General features: G+C 44.1%; 3 non-coding genes across 3 annotated transcripts; all 3 read left to right on the top strand.

Moving 5' to 3' along the window:
- Positions 1-5,412: 5,412 nt before the first annotated feature.
- LOC138570537 (U6 spliceosomal RNA) lies at positions 5,413-5,519 on the top strand. The gene has a single exon (XR_011303578.1). It is a non-coding gene; the product is annotated as a U6 spliceosomal RNA (small nuclear RNA).
- Positions 5,520-10,934: 5,415 nt separating this feature from the next.
- Positions 10,935-11,041, top strand: LOC138570535 (U6 spliceosomal RNA). The gene has a single exon (XR_011303576.1). It is a non-coding gene; the product is annotated as a U6 spliceosomal RNA (small nuclear RNA).
- Positions 11,042-16,454: 5,413 nt separating this feature from the next.
- Positions 16,455-16,561, top strand: LOC138570534 (U6 spliceosomal RNA). Its single transcript, XR_011303574.1, has one exon. It is a non-coding gene; the product is annotated as a U6 spliceosomal RNA (small nuclear RNA).
- Positions 16,562-21,933: the final 5,372 nt, after the last annotated feature.

The following is a 21,933-nucleotide window of genomic DNA, read 5'->3' as shown; positions in this document are numbered from 1 at the left end:
GGCACATGACAGGACAGAAACTTTCTTAATTTGCAAGGCTTTATTTTTTAATACATCTTTTTTAATGAAGATTGAAATTGTATGTTCATACATATTACACGACAACACAATACATTTTGAGCCAAATTCAACACTAATGCCTCAGGAGCCTTTTACTTGTGAGTCCTATTGACTGAATGAACAGCCCCGTCGCCTTCAATTTCTTGGCTTGCACATTTAGAAGTGGCACGCGTCTTTTGATTTTTTTTATCCCATTTTACCAAACTCAGTATTATCACTTTCCCCCTTGTTGTGCACTCCAGCGTAAACTGCTTTAAGGTGCTATTTGCAAACATCGCTCTGAACTACAGCTTTACTTGCTTCTAGGCCTTAATCTTTAATTGGAGCGGAGCGTTGTACTCCGGATTTGGCTGCTTTTAGTTTGAAAGTTACAGAAATCAAAAAGAAATCAACAAACAGTTTCATTGTGGAATACCATTGTCACAATGTGCTGCAGTGCATGAAAACTTAAAATGAATGGTAGGGAGAGGAAGAGGAAGAGTGAGAGGGAAAGGGAGGTTTGTGGGGGGGAGAAAGAGTGAGGGCGGGAAGGAGGGAGGGTAGGAGGGAGGGGGAGTGAGAGAGACTGAGAGAGAGAAAACAAAGAAAATATGATATTTGGGGGCTATGTGTTTGCATGGAAAAGATTTTAGGCTTTAAATCAAGTGGAAAGGGGCTCATTGGCTGGTATCTCAGCCTGTTGATGCTTTGTTGAGTTGCTTGGAACATGCAAGGAAGAAGACCTGAAGCACTCCCGACCAGGTTGCATGTCTCTACGTTACTGAAATCCCACAGACCTCCTCCCTGTGCCACAACGTTCTGGGCACTGAGCTCTGCAGTTGTTCCCCACAAGTCGCCAAGCGCCCCAGATTTACTTTCTCAGATTGGCTAGTTACTGCTACCCTAACTCGACCACTATATTTTCCCCAGATACTTGCTATTGTGGAGTAAGCAGGGCTAAGACAGAGGGAGAGGGGGTGTGCCTATGCAAATCATCTGCCAGGATCATCCCTGGGACGTCATTCCATCTCACCAGCTGACACCTGGGCAGCAGCAGGTAATTTGGAGAACAGAAATATTCGGACAGGCCACAAAGCAAAGACTGGGCCATTGATTGAGGATCCCTTTAGCCATGTCTCCCTAAGTTACCGAGGTCCAGAAAAACTCCACCCTCAGCTCTCATAGAGAGGTCCTTGGCCGATCGTGGCCGATCAGGGCAGTGAAGGGTCAGGGGTGACTGCACACTGCCTCACCTTTTCACTGCTTTCTACAGCGGTAATGCTTTTGCAGAAGCAGCCTGTACAAGTGATTTTGTTCTGCGCTGTGGGAAAGTAACATTTATCCACTGACATTAACCAAACTACTTGCGCTGTTCAACGCACATACATGCAGAGAAATCATGTTATGTTTTTTGGGGAAGGTCTAGAGTGTCCTGCTGATTATTTATTAAGCTGTACTCTACTCTTGCTTTTACATAGAGTCTTCCCTGCCAGGAATGTTTAAGGCATACTGTATGATGTCCCTCCCTTACAATGAAAACTCTGTTGAAAACACAGAGGTACATAGGAATGGATCTGTTAAGAAATGAAACAAAAAGCCTGGAAAAATGTCGAAACGGGTAGGATTTGGACTTACAATTAACGGACTCACAGTCAGATGTGCTATCCCTTGATTCACTGACTCCCTTTCCTTTGTGTAATCCTTTTGCTCTCACTAGGGTTTTCCAAAGTGGCTTGCATATAAAAGATCCTAGACCTGCATTTTGTGGCACACATGCCTCATATCCCATTGCTCTTGATAAACTCACATCATCTCCCACCAATACAAGCTGTAAAAGATTTTCAGGGCTTAGCCAAGCAAACTAGACGTGGGTCGAAGGTTGAGCCATCCTTAAATCAGCAGCAAAGTTAACATTGAAATTAGCCTCAGAATCTCTTAAAGGATGGTCCAACATCTGATGCTTGCAGCGCGCGATGGGGCAGCCTGAGTGCTGACACCTTAAACCATCTCCTGTTGTTGCCTTGTCCTTGATCCAGCCATGGGTCCACATACACTCAGAGGTACAGAGTGTTTCTCATGTCTATGCGTCTGCTGTGATGCTCTCACGCGTGCCTCACCCAGCCATCGTGATGGGGAGGGGGTGTCAATTTGCAAGCACCCTGGAGCATGAATCTTTTTATCTTTAAATATAATTGGCATTAAACCAAACCATTTAGGACCAGATAAGTACAGCAGCAAAGAATGCTGGTGTATTGCTGTTTGCCTCTTAATTTCATACCATCCAACATCTAAATTGTGTTTGGTCAAACGTTTGCCATATCAAATGTCCTTATGTCAAAGGGCAGAAAGTCCAGAGGTCCTAATCAATGGTTTGGTTGGCTCTCCCTTTGCGCTTGCCTTAAGGCGTCAGCACCAGAGGCTGCCCGATTGCACCCTGCAAGCAATCAATGTTGGCCCATCCTTTAAGAGATTCTGAGGCTGATTTCAATGTTATTTTTGCTGCTGATTTAAGGATTGCTCAACCTTTGACCCACGTCTAGTTTCCTTGGCTATGCACTTGACATCTTTTACAGCTTGTATTGGTGGGAGATGATGTGAGTTTATCGGGAGCAACGGGATATGAGGCATGTGGGCCATAAAAAACAGGTCTAGGATTTTTTTTTATATGAAAGCCTCTTTAAGTAAGGAACTTTGGAAAACCCTGCTGAGAGCAAAAGGATTACACAAAAGGTAAGGGGGTCAGTGGGTCAAGGGATGGCACATCTGACGGTGAGTCAGTTTATTGTAAGTCCAAATTCTACCTGTTTCAACATTTTTCCAGGTGTTTGTTTAATTTCTTAACAGATCCATTCCTATGTGCCTCAGCAACACATGTACTAATATTGGAATGATAATGGGAAAATGGAATTGGTTCCTGCTCTAAAGGATGACACGCACATTTTTAAAGCATTCACTATTGTTGGCACATGACAGGACAGAAACTTTCTTAATTTGCAAGTCTTTATTTTTTAATACATCTTTTTTAATGAAGATTGAAATTGTATGTTCATGCATATTACACGACAACACAATACATTTTGCGCCAAATTCAACACTAATGCCTCTGAAGCCTTTTACTTGTGAGTCCTATTGACTGAATAAACAGCCCAGTCCCCTTCAATTTCTTGACTTGTACTTTTAGAAGTGGCACGCTTCTTTTGTTTTTCGATCCCATTCTACCAAACTCAGTATTATCTCTTTCCCCCTTGTTGTGCACTCCAGCGTAAACTGCTTCAAGGTGCTATTTGCAAACATCGCTCTGAACTACAGCTTTACTTGCTTCTAGGCCTTAATCTTTAATTGGAGCTGAGCATTGTACTCCGGATTTGGCTGCTTTTAGTTGGTTGATTTCTTTTTTGATTTCTGTAACTTTCCAACAGTTTCATTGTGAAATACCATTGTCACAATGTGCTGCAGTGCATGAAAACTTAAAATGAATGGAAGGGAGAAGAGGAAGAGGGAGAGGGAGCGGTGCGGGGGGAAAAGAGAGAGGACAGGAGGGAAGGCAGGAGGGAGGGAGGGAGGTAGAGAGAGATAAAGAGAGAGAAAACAAAGAAAATATGGTATTTGGGGACTATGTGTTTGCATGGAAAAGAGTTTAGGCTTTAAATCAAGTGGAAAGTGGCTCTGTGGCTGGTATCTCAGTCTGTTGATGCTTTGTTGAGTTGCTTGGAGCATGCAAGGAAGGAGACCTGAAGCACTCCCAACCAGGTTGCATGTCTCCAAGTTACTGATATCCCACAGACCTCCTCCCTGTGCCACAAAGTTCTGGGCACTGAGCTCTGCAGTTGTTCCCCACAAGTCGCGAAGCGCCCCAGATTTACTTTCTCAGAGTGGCTAGTTACTGATACCCCACCTCGACCACTGTATTTTCCCTAGATACTTGCTACTGTGGAGTAAGCAGGGCTAAGAGAGAGGGAGAGGGGATGTGCCTATGCAAATCACCTGCCAGGATCCTGCCTGGTACGTCATTCCATCTCACCAGCTGACGTCTGGGCTGCGGCAGGTAATTTGGAGAACAGACCTATACGGACAGGCCACAAAGCAAATGCTGGGCTGTTGATTGAGGATCCCTTTAGCCATGTCTCCCTAAGTTACCGAGCTCCAGAAAAATTCCACCCTTAGCTCTCATATAGAGGTCCTTGGCCGATTGTGGCCGATCAGGGCAGTGAAGGGTCGGGGGTGACTGTACACTGCCTCACCTTTTCACTGCTTTCTACACTGGTAATGCTTTTGCAGAAGTGGCCTGTACAAGTGATTCTGTTCTGCGCTGTGTGAAAGTGACATTTATCCACTGACATTAACCAAACTACTTGCGCTGCTCAACTCACATACATGCAGAGAAATCATTTCATGTTTTTTGGGGAAGGTCTAGAGGGTCCTGCTGATGATTTATTAAGATGTCTGCTACTCTTTCTTTTACATAGAGTCTTCGCAGCCCAGGAATGTTTAAGGCATACGGTATGTCCCTCGCTTACAATGAAAACAGAGGTACATAGGAATGGGTCTGTTAAGAGATTAAACAAAAAGCCTGGGAAATGTCAAAACTGGTAGTATTTGGACTTACAATAAACGGACTCGCAGTCAAATGTGCTATCCGTTGACCCACTGACCCCCTTACCTTTTGTGTAATACTTTTGCTCTCAGTAGGGTTGTCCAAACTTCCCTTCTTAAAGCGGCTTTCTTATAAAAAATCCTAGAACTGCTTTTTGTGGCACACATGCCTCATATCCCGTTGCTCTTGATAATCTCACATCATCTCCCACCAGTACAAGCTGTAAAAGATTTCCAGGGCTTATCCAAGCAAACTAGATTTGGGTCGAAGGTTGACCAATCCTAAAATCAGCAGCAAAGTTAACATTGAAATCAGCCTCAGAATCTCTTAAAGGATGGTCCAACATTTGTTGCTTACAGGGATCAATTGGACAGCCTCTGGAACTGGCGCCATAAGCCACCTCCTGTTCTGCCTTGTCCTTGATACAGCCATGGGCCCACATACACTCAGAGGTACAGAGTTGTTCTCATGTCTATGGGTCTATTGTGATGTTCTCAGGCTTGCATCACCCAGCCATTGTGATGGGGAGGGGGTTGGTGTCATTTTGCAAGCACCCTGGAGCATGAATCTTTAAATATAATTGGCATTAAACCAACCCCTTTAGGACCAGATCAATACAGCAGCAAAGAATGCTTATTCACTGTTGTTTGCCTCTTCATTTCATACCACCCGATATCTAAATGGTGTTTTGACTTTCTGCCCTCTGACATAAGGACATTTGGTATGGCAAACCTTTGACTGGAGGTCCTAATCAATGGTTTGATTGACTCTCCCTTTGCGCTTGCTTCAGCAACACATGTACTAATATTGGAATGATAATGGGAAAATTAAATTGGCCCCTGCTCTAAAGGATGGCACGCACATTCGTAAAGCATTCACTATTTTTGGCACATGACAGGACAGAAACTTTCTTAATTTGCAAGGCTTTATTTTTTTAATACATCTTTTTTAATGAAGATTGAAATTGTATGTTCATACATATTACACGACAACACAATACATTTTGAGCCAAATTCAACACGAATGCCTCAGGAGCCTTTTACTTGTGAGTCCTATTGACTGAATGAACAGCCCCGTCGCCTTCAATTTCTTGGCTTGCACTTTTAGAAGTGGCACGCGTCTTTTCATTTTTTTTATCCCATTTTACCAAACTCAGTATTATCACTTTCCCCCTTGTTGTGCACTCCAGCGTAAACTGCTTTAAGGTGCTATTTGCAAACATCGCTCTGAACTACAGCTTTACTTGCTTCTAGGCCTTAATCTTTAATTGGAGCGGAGCGTTGTACTCCGGATTTGGCTGCTTTTAGTTTGAAAGTTACAGAAATCAAAAAAGAAATCAACAAACAGTTTCATTGTGAAATACCATTGTCACAATGTGCTGCAGTGCATGAAAACTTAAAATGAATGGTAGGGAGAGGAAGAGGAAGAGTGAGAGGGAAAGGGAGGTTTGTGGGGGGGAGAAAGAGTGAGGGCGGGAAGGAGGGAGGGTAGGAGGGAGGGGGAGTGAGAGAGACTGAGAGAGAGAAAACAAAGAAAATATGATATTTGGGGGCTATGTGTTTGCATGGAAAAGATTTTAGGCTTTAAATCAAGTGGAAAGGGGCTCATTGGCTGGTATCTCAGCCTGTTGATGCTTTGTTGAGTTGCTTGGAACATGCAAGGAAGAAGACCTGAAGCACTCCCGACCAGGTTGCATGTCTCTACGTTACTGAAATCCCACAGACCTCCTCCCTGTGCCACAACGTTCTGGGCACTGAGCTCTGCAGTTGTTCCCCACAAGTCGCCAAGCGCCCCAGATTTACTTTCTCAGATTGGCTAGTTACTGCTACCCTAACTCGACCACTATATTTTCCCCAGATACTTGCTATTGTGGAGTAAGCAGGGCTAAGACAGAGGGAGAGGGGGTGTGCCTATGCAAATCATCTGCCAGGATCATCCCTGGGACGTCATTCCATCTCACCAGCTGACACCTGGGCAGCAGCAGGTAATTTGGAGAACAGAAATATTCGGACAGGCCACAAAGCAAAGACTGGGCCATTGATTGAGGATCCCTTTAGCCATGTCTCCCTAAGTTACCGAGGTCCAGAAAAACTCCACCCTCAGCTCTCATAGAGAGGTCCTTGGCCGATCGTGGCCGATCAGGGCAGTGAAGGGTCAGGGGTGACTGCACACTGCCTCACCTTTTCACTGCTTTCTACAGCGGTAATGCTTTTGCAGAAGCAGCCTGTACAAGTGATTTTGTTCTGCGCTGTGGGAAAGTAACATTTATCCACTGACATTAACCAAACTACTTGCGCTGTTCAACGCACATACATGCAGAGAAATCATGTTATGTTTTTTGGGGAAGGTCTAGAGTGTCCTGCTGATTATTTATTAAGCTGTACTCTACTCTTGCTTTTACATAGAGTCTTCCCTGCCAGGAATGTTTAAGGCATACTGTATGATGTCCCTCCCTTACAATGAAAACTCTGTTGAAAACACAGAGGTACATAGGAATGGATCTGTTAAGAAATGAAACAAAAAGCCTGGAAAAATGTCGAAACGGGTAGGATTTGGACTTACAATTAACGGACTCACAGTCAGATGTGCTATCCCTTGATTCACTGACTCCCTTTCCTTTGTGTAATCCTTTTGCTCTCACTAGGGTTTTCCAAAGTGGCTTGCATATAAAAGATCCTAGACCTGCATTTTGTGGCACACATGCCTCATATCCCATTGCTCTTGATAAACTCACATCATCTCCCACCAATACAAGCTGTAAAAGATTTTCAGGGCTTAGCCAAGCAAACTAGACGTGGGTCGAAGGTTGAGCCATCCTTAAATCAGCAGCAAAGTTAACATTGAAATTAGCCTCAGAATCTCTTAAAGGATGGTCCAACATCTGATGCTTGCAGCGCGCGATGGGGCAGCCTGAGTGCTGACACCTTAAACCATCTCCTGTTGTTGCCTTGTCCTTGATCCAGCCATGGGTCCACATACACTCAGAGGTACAGAGTGTTTCTCATGTCTATGCGTCTGCTGTGATGCTCTCACGCGTGCCTCACCCAGCCATCGTGATGGGGAGGGGGTGTCAATTTGCAAGCACCCTGGAGCATGAATCTTTTTATCTTTAAATATAATTGGCATTAAACCAAACCATTTAGGACCAGATAAGTACAGCAGCAAAGAATGCTGGTGTATTGCTGTTTGCCTCTTAATTTCATACCATCCAACATCTAAATTGTGTTTGGTCAAACGTTTGCCATATCAAATGTCCTTATGTCAAAGGGCAGAAAGTCCAGAGGTCCTAATCAATGGTTTGGTTGGCTCTCCCTTTGCGCTTGCCTTAAGGCGTCAGCACCAGAGGCTGCCCGATTGCACCCTGCAAGCAATCAATGTTGGCCCATCCTTTAAGAGATTCTGAGGCTGATTTCAATGTTATTTTTGCTGCTGATTTAAGGATTGCTCAACCTTTGACCCACGTCTAGTTTCCTTGGCTATGCACTTGACATCTTTTACAGCTTGTATTGGTGGGAGATGATGTGAGTTTATCGGGAGCAACGGGATATGAGGCATGTGGGCCATAAAAAACAGGTCTAGGATTTTTTTTTTATATGAAAGCCTCTTTAAGTAAGGAACTTTGGAAAACCCTGCTGAGAGCAAAAGGATTACACAAAAGGTAAGGGGGTCAGTGGGTCAAGGGATGGCACATCTGACGGTGAGTCAGTTTATTGTAAGTCCAAATTCTACCTGTTTCAACATTTTTCCAGGTGTTTGTTTAATTTCTTAACAGATCCATTCCTATGTGCCTCAGCAACACATGTACTAATATTGGAATGATAATGGGAAAATGGAATTGGTTCCTGCTCTAAAGGATGACACGCACATTTTTAAAGCATTCACTATTGTTGGCACATGACAGGACAGAAACTTTCTTAATTTGCAAGTCTTTATTTTTTAATACATCTTTTTTAATGAAGATTGAAATTGTATGTTCATGCATATTACACGACAACACAATACATTTTGCGCCAAATTCAACACTAATGCCTCTGAAGCCTTTTACTTGTGAGTCCTATTGACTGAATAAACAGCCCAGTCCCCTTCAATTTCTTGACTTGTACTTTTAGAAGTGGCACGCTTCTTTTGTTTTTCGATCCCATTCTACCAAACTCAGTATTATCTCTTTCCCCCTTGTTGTGCACTCCAGCGTAAACTGCTTCAAGGTGCTATTTGCAAACATCGCTCTGAACTACAGCTTTACTTGCTTCTAGGCCTTAATCTTTAATTGGAGCTGAGCATTGTACTCCGGATTTGGCTGCTTTTAGTTGGTTGATTTCTTTTTTGATTTCTGTAACTTTCCAACAGTTTCATTGTGAAATACCATTGTCACAATGTGCTGCAGTGCATGAAAACTTAAAATGAATGGAAGGGAGAAGAGGAAGAGGGAGAGGGAGCGGTGCGGGGGGAAAAGAGAGAGGACAGGAGGGAAGGCAGGAGGGAGGGAGGGAGGTAGAGAGAGATAAAGAGAGAGAAAACAAAGAAAATATGGTATTTGGGGACTATGTGTTTGCATGGAAAAGAGTTTAGGCTTTAAATCAAGTGGAAAGTGGCTCTGTGGCTGGTATCTCAGTCTGTTGATGCTTTGTTGAGTTGCTTGGAGCATGCAAGGAAGGAGACCTGAAGCACTCCCAACCAGGTTGCATGTCTCCAAGTTACTGATATCCCACAGACCTCCTCCCTGTGCCACAAAGTTCTGGGCACTGAGCTCTGCAGTTGTTCCCCACAAGTCGCGAAGCGCCCCAGATTTACTTTCTCAGAGTGGCTAGTTACTGATACCCCACCTCGACCACTGTATTTTCCCTAGATACTTGCTACTGTGGAGTAAGCAGGGCTAAGAGAGAGGGAGAGGGGATGTGCCTATGCAAATCACCTGCCAGGATCCTGCCTGGTACGTCATTCCATCTCACCAGCTGACGTCTGGGCTGCGGCAGGTAATTTGGAGAACAGACATATACGGACAGGCCACAAAGCAAATGCTGGGCTGTTGATTGAGGATCCCTTTAGCCATGTCTCCCTAAGTTACCGAGCTCCAGAAAAATTCCACCCTTAGCTCTCATATAGAGGTCCTTGGCCGATTGTGGCCGATCAGGGCAGTGAAGGGTCGGGGGTGACTGTACACTGCCTCACCTTTTCACTGCTTTCTACACTGGTAATGCTTTTGCAGAAGTGGCCTGTACAAGTGATTCTGTTCTGCGCTGTGTGAAAGTGACATTTATCCACTGACATTAACCAAACTACTTGCGCTGCTCAACTCACATACATGCAGAGCAATCATTTTATGTTTTTTGGGGAAGGTCTAGAGGGTCCTGCTGATGATTTATTAAGATGTCTGCTACTCTTTCTTTTACATAGAGTCTTCGCAGCCCAGGAATGTTTAAGGCATACGGTATGTCCCTCGCTTACAATGAAAACAGAGGTACATAGGAATGGGTCTGTTAAGAGATTAAACAAAAAGCCTGGGAAATGTCGAAACTGGTAGTATTTGGACTTACAATAAACGGACTCGCAGTCAAATGTGCTATCCGTTGACCCACTGACCCCCTTACCTTTTGTGTAATACTTTTGCTCTCAGTAAGGTTGTCCAAACTTCCCTTCTTAAAGCGGCTTTCTTATAAAAAATCCTAGAACTGCTTTTTGTGGCACACATGCCTCATATCCCGTTGCTCTTGATAAACTCACATCATCTCCCACCAGTACAAGCTGTAAAAGATTTCCAGGGCTTATCCAAGCAAACTAGATTTGGGTCGAAGGTTGACCAATCCTAAAATCAGCAGCAAAGTTAACATTGAAATCAGCCTCAGAATCTCTTAAAGGATGGTCCAACATTTGTTGCTTACAGGGATCAATTGGACAGCCTCTGGAACTGGCGCCATAAGCCACCTCCTGTTCTGCCTTGTCCTTGATACAGCCATGGGCCCACATACACTCAGAGGTACAGAGTTGTTCTCATGTCTATGGGTCTATTGTGATGTTCTCAGGCTTGCATCACCCAGCCATTGTGATGGGGAGGGGGTTGGTGTCATTTTGCAAGCACCCTGGAGCATGAATCTTTAAATATAATTGGCATTAAACCAACCCCTTTAGGACCAGATCAATACAGCAGCAAAGAATGCTTATTCACTGTTGTTTGCCTCTTCATTTCATACCACCCGATATCTAAATGGTGTTTTGACTTTCTGCCCTCTGACATAAGGACATTTGGTATGGCAAACCTTTGACTGGAGGTCCTAATCAATGGTTTGATTGACTCTCCCTTTGCGCTTGCTTCAGCAACACATGTACTAATATTGGAATGATAATGGGAAAATTAAATTGGCCCCTGCTCTAAAGGATGGCACGCACATTCGTAAAGCATTCACTATTTTTGGCACATGACAGGACAGAAACTTTCTTAATTTGCAAGGCTTTATTTTTTTAATACATCTTTTTTAATGAAGATTGAAATTGTATGTTCATACATATTACACGACAACACAATACATTTTGAGCCAAATTCAACACTAATGCCTCAGGAGCCTTTTACTTGTGAGTCCTATTGACTGAATGAACAGCCCCGTCGCCTTCAATTTCTTGGCTTGCACATTTAGAAGTGGCACGCGTCTTTTGATTTTTTTTATCCCATTTTACCAAACTCAGTATTATCACTTTCCCCCTTGTTGTGCACTCCAGCGTAAACTGCTTTAAGGTGCTATTTGCAAACATCGCTCTGAACTACAGCTTTACTTGCTTCTAGGCCTTAATCTTTAATTGGAGCGGAGCGTTGTACTCCGGATTTGGCTGCTTTTAGTTTGAAAGTTACAGAAATCAAAAAGAAATCAACAAACAGTTTCATTGTGGAATACCATTGTCACAATGTGCTGCAGTGCATGAAAACTTAAAATGAATGGTAGGGAGAGGAAGAGGAAGAGTGAGAGGGAAAGGGAGGTTTGTGGGGGGGAGAAAGAGTGAGGGCGGGAAGGAGGGAGGGTAGGAGGGAGGGGGAGTGAGAGAGACTGAGAGAGAGAAAACAAAGAAAATATGATATTTGGGGGCTATGTGTTTGCATGGAAAAGATTTTAGGCTTTAAATCAAGTGGAAAGGGGCTCATTGGCTGGTATCTCAGCCTGTTGATGCTTTGTTGAGTTGCTTGGAACATGCAAGGAAGAAGACCTGAAGCACTCCCGACCAGGTTGCATGTCTCTACGTTACTGAAATCCCACAGACCTCCTCCCTGTGCCACAACGTTCTGGGCACTGAGCTCTGCAGTTGTTCCCCACAAGTCGCCAAGCGCCCCAGATTTACTTTCTCAGATTGGCTAGTTACTGCTACCCTAACTCGACCACTATATTTTCCCCAGATACTTGCTATTGTGGAGTAAGCAGGGCTAAGACAGAGGGAGAGGGGGTGTGCCTATGCAAATCATCTGCCAGGATCATCCCTGGGACGTCATTCCATCTCACCAGCTGACACCTGGGCAGCAGCAGGTAATTTGGAGAACAGAAATATTCGGACAGGCCACAAAGCAAAGACTGGGCCATTGATTGAGGATCCCTTTAGCCATGTCTCCCTAAGTTACCGAGGTCCAGAAAAACTCCACCCTCAGCTCTCATAGAGAGGTCCTTGGCCGATCGTGGCCGATCAGGGCAGTGAAGGGTCAGGGGTGACTGCACACTGCCTCACCTTTTCACTGCTTTCTACAGCGGTAATGCTTTTGCAGAAGCAGCCTGTACAAGTGATTTTGTTCTGCGCTGTGGGAAAGTAACATTTATCCACTGACATTAACCAAACTACTTGCGCTGTTCAACGCACATACATGCAGAGAAATCATGTTATGTTTTTTGGGGAAGGTCTAGAGTGTCCTGCTGATTATTTATTAAGCTGTACTCTACTCTTGCTTTTACATAGAGTCTTCCCTGCCAGGAATGTTTAAGGCATACTGTATGATGTCCCTCCCTTACAATGAAAACTCTGTTGAAAACACAGAGGTACATAGGAATGGATCTGTTAAGAAATGAAACAAAAAGCCTGGAAAAATGTCGAAACGGGTAGGATTTGGACTTACAATTAACGGACTCACAGTCAGATGTGCTATCCCTTGATTCACTGACTCCCTTTCCTTTGTGTAATCCTTTTGCTCTCACTAGGGTTTTCCAAAGTGGCTTGCATATAAAAGATCCTAGACCTGCATTTTGTGGCACACATGCCTCATATCCCATTGCTCTTGATAAACTCACATCATCTCCCACCAATACAAGCTGTAAAAGATTTTCAGGGCTTAGCCAAGCAAACTAGACGTGGGTCGAAGGTTGAGCCATCCTTAAATCAGCAGCAAAGTTAACATTGAAATTAGCCTCAGAATCTCTTAAAGGATGGTCCAACATCTGATGCTTGCAGCGCGCGATGGGGCAGCCTGAGTGCTGACACCTTAAACCATCTCCTGTTGTTGCCTTGTCCTTGATCCAGCCATGGGTCCACATACACTCAGAGGTACAGAGTGTTTCTCATGTCTATGCGTCTGCTGTGATGCTCTCACGCGTGCCTCACCCAGCCATCGTGATGGGGAGGGGGTGTCAATTTGCAAGCACCCTGGAGCATGAATCTTTTTATCTTTAAATATAATTGGCATTAAACCAAACCATTTAGGACCAGATAAGTACAGCAGCAAAGAATGCTGGTGTATTGCTGTTTGCCTCTTAATTTCATACCATCCAACATCTAAATTGTGTTTGGTCAAACGTTTGCCATATCAAATGTCCTTATGTCAAAGGGCAGAAAGTCCAGAGGTCCTAATCAATGGTTTGGTTGGCTCTCCCTTTGCGCTTGCCTTAAGGCGTCAGCACCAGAGGCTGCCCGATTGCACCCTGCAAGCAATCAATGTTGGCCCATCCTTTAAGAGATTCTGAGGCTGATTTCAATGTTATTTTTGCTGCTGATTTAAGGATTGCTCAACCTTTGACCCACGTCTAGTTTCCTTGGCTATGCACTTGACATCTTTTACAGCTTGTATTGGTGGGAGATGATGTGAGTTTATCGGGAGCAACGGGATATGAGGCATGTGGGCCATAAAAAACAGGTCTAGGATTTTTTTTTATATGAAAGCCTCTTTAAGTAAGGAACTTTGGAAAACCCTGCTGAGAGCAAAAGGATTACACAAAAGGTAAGGGGGTCAGTGGGTCAAGGGATGGCACATCTGACGGTGAGTCAGTTTATTGTAAGTCCAAATTCTACCTGTTTCAACATTTTTCCAGGTGTTTGTTTAATTTCTTAACAGATCCATTCCTATGTGCCTCAGCAACACATGTACTAATATTGGAATGATAATGGGAAAATGGAATTGGTTCCTGCTCTAAAGGATGACACGCACATTTTTAAAGCATTCACTATTGTTGGCACATGACAGGACAGAAACTTTCTTAATTTGCAAGTCTTTATTTTTTAATACATCTTTTTTAATGAAGATTGAAATTGTATGTTCATGCATATTACACGACAACACAATACATTTTGCGCCAAATTCAACACTAATGCCTCTGAAGCCTTTTACTTGTGAGTCCTATTGACTGAATAAACAGCCCAGTCCCCTTCAATTTCTTGACTTGTACTTTTAGAAGTGGCACGCTTCTTTTGTTTTTCGATCCCATTCTACCAAACTCAGTATTATCTCTTTCCCCCTTGTTGTGCACTCCAGCGTAAACTGCTTCAAGGTGCTATTTGCAAACATCGCTCTGAACTACAGCTTTACTTGCTTCTAGGCCTTAATCTTTAATTGGAGCTGAGCATTGTACTCCGGATTTGGCTGCTTTTAGTTGGTTGATTTCTTTTTTGATTTCTGTAACTTTCCAACAGTTTCATTGTGAAATACCATTGTCACAATGTGCTGCAGTGCATGAAAACTTAAAATGAATGGAAGGGAGAAGAGGAAGAGGGAGAGGGAGCGGTGCGGGGGGAAAAGAGAGAGGACAGGAGGGAAGGCAGGAGGGAGGGAGGGAGGTAGAGAGAGATAAAGAGAGAGAAAACAAAGAAAATATGGTATTTGGGGACTATGTGTTTGCATGGAAAAGAGTTTAGGCTTTAAATCAAGTGGAAAGTGGCTCTGTGGCTGGTATCTCAGTCTGTTGATGCTTTGTTGAGTTGCTTGGAGCATGCAAGGAAGGAGACCTGAAGCACTCCCAACCAGGTTGCATGTCTCCAAGTTACTGATATCCCACAGACCTCCTCCCTGTGCCACAAAGTTCTGGGCACTGAGCTCTGCAGTTGTTCCCCACAAGTCGCGAAGCGCCCCAGATTTACTTTCTCAGAGTGGCTAGTTACTGATACCCCACCTCGACCACTGTATTTTCCCTAGATACTTGCTACTGTGGAGTAAGCAGGGCTAAGAGAGAGGGAGAGGGGATGTGCCTATGCAAATCACCTGCCAGGATCCTGCCTGGTACGTCATTCCATCTCACCAGCTGACGTCTGGGCTGCGGCAGGTAATTTGGAGAACAGACCTATACGGACAGGCCACAAAGCAAATGCTGGGCTGTTGATTGAGGATCCCTTTAGCCATGTCTCCCTAAGTTACCGAGCTCCAGAAAAATTCCACCCTTAGCTCTCATATAGAGGTCCTTGGCCGATTGTGGCCGATCAGGGCAGTGAAGGGTCGGGGGTGACTGTACACTGCCTCACCTTTTCACTGCTTTCTACACTGGTAATGCTTTTGCAGAAGTGGCCTGTACAAGTGATTCTGTTCTGCGCTGTGTGAAAGTGACATTTATCCACTGACATTAACCAAACTACTTGCGCTGCTCAACTCACATACATGCAGAGAAATCATTTCATGTTTTTTGGGGAAGGTCTAGAGGGTCCTGCTGATGATTTATTAAGATGTCTGCTACTCTTTCTTTTACATAGAGTCTTCGCAGCCCAGGAATGTTTAAGGCATACGGTATGTCCCTCGCTTACAATGAAAACAGAGGTACATAGGAATGGGTCTGTTAAGAGATTAAACAAAAAGCCTGGGAAATGTCAAAACTGGTAGTATTTGGACTTACAATAAACGGACTCGCAGTCAAATGTGCTATCCGTTGACCCACTGACCCCCTTACCTTTTGTGTAATACTTTTGCTCTCAGTAGGGTTGTCCAAACTTCCCTTCTTAAAGCGGCTTTCTTATAAAAAATCCTAGAACTGCTTTTTGTGGCACACATGCCTCATATCCCGTTGCTCTTGATAATCTCACATCATCTCCCACCAGTACAAGCTGTAAAAGATTTCCAGGGCTTATCCAAGCAAACTAGATTTGGGTCGAAGGTTGACCAATCCTAAAATCAGCAGCAAAGTTAACATTGAAATCAGCCTCAGAATCTCTTAAAGGATGGTCCAACATTTGTTGCTTACAGGGATCAATTGGACAGCCTCTGGAACTGGCGCCATAAGCCACCTCCTGTTCTGCCTTGTCCTTGATACAGCCATGGGCCCACATACACTCAGAGGTACAGAGTTGTTCTCATGTCTATGGGTCTATTGTGATGTTCTCAGGCTTGCATCACCCAGCCATTGTGATGGGGAGGGGGTTGGTGTCATTTTGCAAGCACCCTGGAGCATGAATCTTTAAATATAATTGGCATTAAACCAACCCCTTTAGGACCAGATCAATACAGCAGCAAAGAATGCTTATTCACTGTTGTTTGCCTCTTCATTTCATACCACCCGATATCTAAATGGTGTTTTGACTTTCTGCCCTCTGACATAAGGACATTTGGTATGGCAAACCTTTGACTGGAGGTCCTAATCAATGGTTTGATTGACTCTCCCTTTGCGCTTGCTTCAGCAACACATGTACTAATATTGGAATGATAATGGGAAAATTAAATTGGCCCCTGCTCTAAAGGATGGCACGCACATTCGTAAAGCATTCACTATTTTTGGCACATGACAGGACAGAAACTTTCTTAATTTGCAAGGCTTTATTTTTTTAATACATCTTTTTTAATGAAGATTGAAATTGTATGTTCATACATATTACACGACAACACAATACATTTTGAGCCAAATTCAACACGAATGCCTCAGGAGCCTTTTACTTGTGAGTCCTATTGACTGAATGAACAGCCCCGTCGCCTTCAATTTCTTGGCTTGCACTTTTAGAAGTGGCACGCGTCTTTTCATTTTTTTTATCCCATTTTACCAAACTCAGTATTATCACTTTCCCCCTTGTTGTGCACTCCAGCGTAAACTGCTTTAAGGTGCTATTTGCAAACATCGCTCTGAACTACAGCTTTACTTGCTTCTAGGCCTTAATCTTTAATTGGAGCGGAGCGTTGTACTCCGGATTTGGCTGCTTTTAGTTTGAAAGTTACAGAAATCAAAAAAGAAATCAACAAACAGTTTCATTGTGAAATACCATTGTCACAATGTGCTGCAGTGCATGAAAACTTAAAATGAATGGTAGGGAGAGGAAGAGGAAGAGTGAGAGGGAAAGGGAGGTTTGTGGGGGGGAGAAAGAGTGAGGGCGGGAAGGAGGGAGGGTAGGAGGGAGGGGGAGTGAGAGAGACTGAGAGAGAGAAAACAAAGAAAATATGATATTTGGGGGCTATGTGTTTGCATGGAAAAGATTTTAGGCTTTAAATCAAGTGGAAAGGGGCTCATTGGCTGGTATCTCAGCCTGTTGATGCTTTGTTGAGTTGCTTGGAACATGCAAGGAAGAAGACCTGAAGCACTCCCGACCAGGTTGCATGTCTCTACGTTACTGAAATCCCACAGACCTCCTCCCTGTGCCACAACGTTCTGGGCACTGAGCTCTGCAGTTGTTCCCCACAAGTCGCCAAGCGCCCCAGATTTACTTTCTCAGATTGGCTAGTTACTGCTACCCTAACTCGACCACTATATTTTCCCCAGATACTTGCTATTGTGGAGTAAGCAGGGCTAAGACAGAGGGAGAGGGGGTGTGCCTATGCAAATCATCTGCCAGGATCATCCCTGGGACGTCATTCCATCTCACCAGCTGACACCTGGGCAGCAGCAGGTAATTTGGAGAACAGAAATATTCGGACAGGCCACAAAGCAAAGACTGGGCCATTGATTGAGGATCCCTTTAGCCATGTCTCCCTAAGTTACCGAGGTCCAGAAAAACTCCACCCTCAGCTCTCATAGAGAGGTCCTTGGCCGATCGTGGCCGATCAGGGCAGTGAAGGGTCAGGGGTGACTGCACACTGCCTCACCTTTTCACTGCTTTCTACAGCGGTAATGCTTTTGCAGAAGCAGCCTGTACAAGTGATTTTGTTCTGCGCTGTGGGAAAGTAACATTTATCCACTGACATTAACCAAACTACTTGCGCTGTTCAACGCACATACATGCAGAGAAATCATGTTATGTTTTTTGGGGAAGGTCTAGAGTGTCCTGCTGATTATTTATTAAGCTGTACTCTACTCTTGCTTTTACATAGAGTCTTCCCTGCCAGGAATGTTTAAGGCATACTGTATGTCCCTCCCTTACAATGAAAACTCTGTTGAAAACACAGAGGTACATAGGAATGGATCTGTTAAGAAATGAAACAAAAAGCCTGGAAAAATGTCGAAACGGGTAGGATTTGGACTTACAATTAACGGACTCACAGTCAGATGTGCTATCCCTTGATTCACTGACTCCCTTTCCTTTGTGTAATCCTTTTGCTCTCACTAGGGTTTTCCAAAGTGGCTTGCATATAAAAGATCCTAGACCTGCATTTTGTGGCGCACATGCCTCATATCCCATTGCTCTTGATAAACTCACATCATCTCCCACCAATACAAGCTGTAAAAGATTTTCAGGGCTTAGCCAAGCAAACTAGACGTGGGTCGAAGGTTGAGCAATCCTTAAATCAGCAGCAACGTTAACATTGAAATTAGCCTCAGAATCTCTTAAAGGATGGTCCAACATCTGATGCTTGCAGCGCGCGATGGGCCAGCCTGGGTGCTGACACCTTAAACCATCTCCTGTTGTTGCCTTGTCCTTGATCCAGCCATGGGTCCACATACACTCAGAGGTACAGAGTGTTTCTCATGTCTATGCGTCTGCTGTGATGCTCTCACGCGTGCCTCACCCAGCCATCGTGATGGGGAGGGGGTGTCAATTTGCAAGCACCCTGGAGCATGAATCTTTTTATCTTTAAATATAATTGGCATTAAACCAAACCATTTAGGACCAGATAAGTACAGCAGCAAAGAATGCTGGTGTATTGCTGTTTGCCTCTTAATTTCATACCATCCAACATCTAAATTGTGTTTGGTCAAACGTTTGCCATATCAAATGTCCTTATGTCAAAGGGCAGAAAGTCCAGAGGTCCTAATCAATGGTTTGGTTGGCTCTCCCTTTGCGCTTGCCTTAAGGCGTCAGCACCAGAGGCTGCCCGATTGCACCCTGCAAGCAATCAATGTTGGCCCATCCTTTAAGAGATTCTGAGGCTGATTTCAATGTTATTTTTGCTGCTGATTTAAGGATTGCTCAACCTTTGACCCACGTCTAGTTTCCTTGGCTATGCACTTGACATCTTTTACAGCTTGTATTGGTGGGAGATGATGTGAGTTTATCGGGAGCAACGGGATATGAGGCATGTGGGCCATAAAAAACAGGTCTAGGATTTTTTTTTATATGAAAGCCTCTTTAAGTAAGGAACTTTGGAAAACCCTGCTGAGAGCAAAAGGATTACACAAAAGGTAAGGGGGTCAGTGGGTCAAGGGATGGCACATCTGACGGTGAGTCAGTTTATTGTAAGTCCAAATTCTACCTGTTTCAACATTTTTCCAGGTGTTTGTTTAATTTCTTAACAGATCCATTCCTATGTGCCTCAGCAACACATGTACTAATATTGGAATGATAATGGGAAAATGGAATTGGTTCCTGCTCTAAAGGATGACACGCACATTTTTAAAGCATTCACTATTGTTGGCACATGACAGGACAGAAACTTTCTTAATTTGCAAGTCTTTATTTTTTAATACATCTTTTTTAATGAAGATTGAAATTGTATGTTCATGCATATTACACGACAACACAATACATTTTGCGCCAAATTCAACACTAATGCCTCTGAAGCCTTTTACTTGTGAGTCCTATTGACTGAATAAACAGCCCAGTCCCCTTCAATTTCTTGACTTGTACTTTTAGAAGTGGCACGCTTCTTTTGTTTTTCGATCCCATTCTACCAAACTCAGTATTATCGCTTTCCCCCTTGTTGTGCACTCCAGCGTAAACTGCTTCAAGGTGCTATTTGCAAACATCGCTCTGAACTACAGCTTTACTTGCTTCTAGGCCTTAATCTTTAATTGGAGCTGAGCATTGTACTCCGGATTTGGCTGCTTTTAGTTGGTTGATTTCTTTTTTGATTTCTGTAACTTTCCAACAGTTTCATTGTGAAATACCATTGTCACAATGTGCTGCAGTGCATGAAAACTTAAAATGAATGGAAGGGAGAAGAGGAAGAGGGAGAGGGAGCGGTGCGGGGGGAAAAGAGAGAGGACAGGAGGGAAGGCAGGAGGGAGGGAGGGAGGTAGAGAGAGATAAAGAGAGAGAAAACAAAGAAAATATGGTATTTGGGGACTATGTGTTTGCATGGAAAAGAGTTTAGGCTTTAAATCAAGTGGAAAGTGGCTCTGTGGCTGGTATCTCAGTCTGTTGATGCTTTGTTGAGTTGCTTGGAGCATGCAAGGAAGGAGACCTGAAGCACTCCCAACCAGGTTGCATGTCTCCAAGTTACTGATATCCCACAGACCTCCTCCCTGTGCCACAAAGTTCTGGGCACTGAGCTCTGCAGTTGTTCCCCACAAGTCGCGAAGCGCCCCAGATTTACTTTCTCAGAGTGGCTAGTTACTGATACCCCACCTCGACCACTGTATTTTCCCTAGATACTTGCTACTGTGGAGTAAGCAGGGCTAAGAGAGAGGGAGAGGGGATGTGCCTATGCAAATCACCTGCCAGGATCCTGCCTGGTACGTCATTCCATCTCACCAGCTGACGTCTGGGCTGCGGCAGGTAATTTGGAGAACAGACATATACGGACAGGCCACAAAGCAAATGCTGGGCTGTTGATTGAGGATCCCTTTAGCCATGTCTCCCTAAGTTACCGAGCTCCAGAAAAATTCCACCCTTAGCTCTCATAGAGAGGTCCTTGGCCGATCGTGGCCGATCAGGGCAGTGAAGGGTCGGGGGTGACTGTACACTGCCTCACCTTTTCACTGCTTTCTACACTGGTAATGCTTTTGCAGAAGTGGCCTGTACAAGTGATTCTGTTCTGCTCTGTGTGAAAGTGACATTTATCCACTGACATTAACCAAACTACTTGCGCTGCTCAACTCACATACATGCAGAGAAATCATTTTATGTTTTTTGGGGAAGGTCTAGAGGGTCCTGCTGATGATTTATTAAGATGTCTGCTACTCTTTCTTTTACATAGAGTCTTCGCAGCCCAGGAATGTTTAAGGCATACGGTATGTCCCTCGCTTACAATGAAAACAGAGGTACATAGGAATGGGTCTGTTAAGAGATTAAACAAAAAGCCTGGGAAATGTCGAAACTGGTAGTATTTGGACTTACAATAAACGGACTCGCAGTCAAATGTGCTATCCGTTGACCCACTGACCCCCTTACCTTTTGTGTAATACTTTTGCTCTCAGTAGGGTTGTCCAAACTTCCCTTCTTAAAGCGGCTTTCTTATAAAAAATCCTAGAACTGCTTTTTGTGGCACACATGCCTCATATCCCGTTGCTCTTGATAAACTCACATCATCTCCCACCAGTACAAGCTGTAAAAGATTTCCAGGGCTTATCCAAGCAAACTAGATTTGGGTCGAAGGTTGACCAATCCTAAAATCAGCAGCAAAGTTAACATTGAAATCAGCCTCAGAATCTCTTAAAGGATGGTCCAACATTTGTTGCTTACAGGGATCAATTGGACAGCCTCTGGAACTGGCGCCATAAGCCACCTCCTGTTCTGCCTTGTCCTTGATACAGCCATGGGCCCACATACACTCAGAGGTACAGAGTTGTTCTCATGTCTATGGGTCTATTGTGATGTTCTCAGGCTTGCATCACCCAGCCATTGTGATGGGGAGGGGGTTGGTGTCATTTTGCAAGCACCCTGGAGCATGAATCTTTAAATATAATTGGCATTAAACCAACCCCTTTAGGACCAGATCAATACAGCAGCAAAGAATGCTTATTCACTGTTGTTTGCCTCTTCATTTCATACCACCCGATATCTAAATGGTGTTTTGACTTTCTGCCCTCTGACATAAGGACATTTGGTATGGCAAACCTTTGACT

The sequence above is a fragment of the Ambystoma mexicanum genome, chromosome 2q (assembly GCF_040938575.1).
Source record: "Ambystoma mexicanum isolate Mex_15411 chromosome 2q, UKY_AmexF1_1, whole genome shotgun sequence".
Classification (NCBI taxonomy): Eukaryota; Metazoa; Chordata; class Amphibia; order Caudata; family Ambystomatidae; genus Ambystoma; species Ambystoma mexicanum.
Note: the sequence above shows the minus strand (reverse complement) of the source record. Positions and strands in the feature narration are given on the sequence as shown.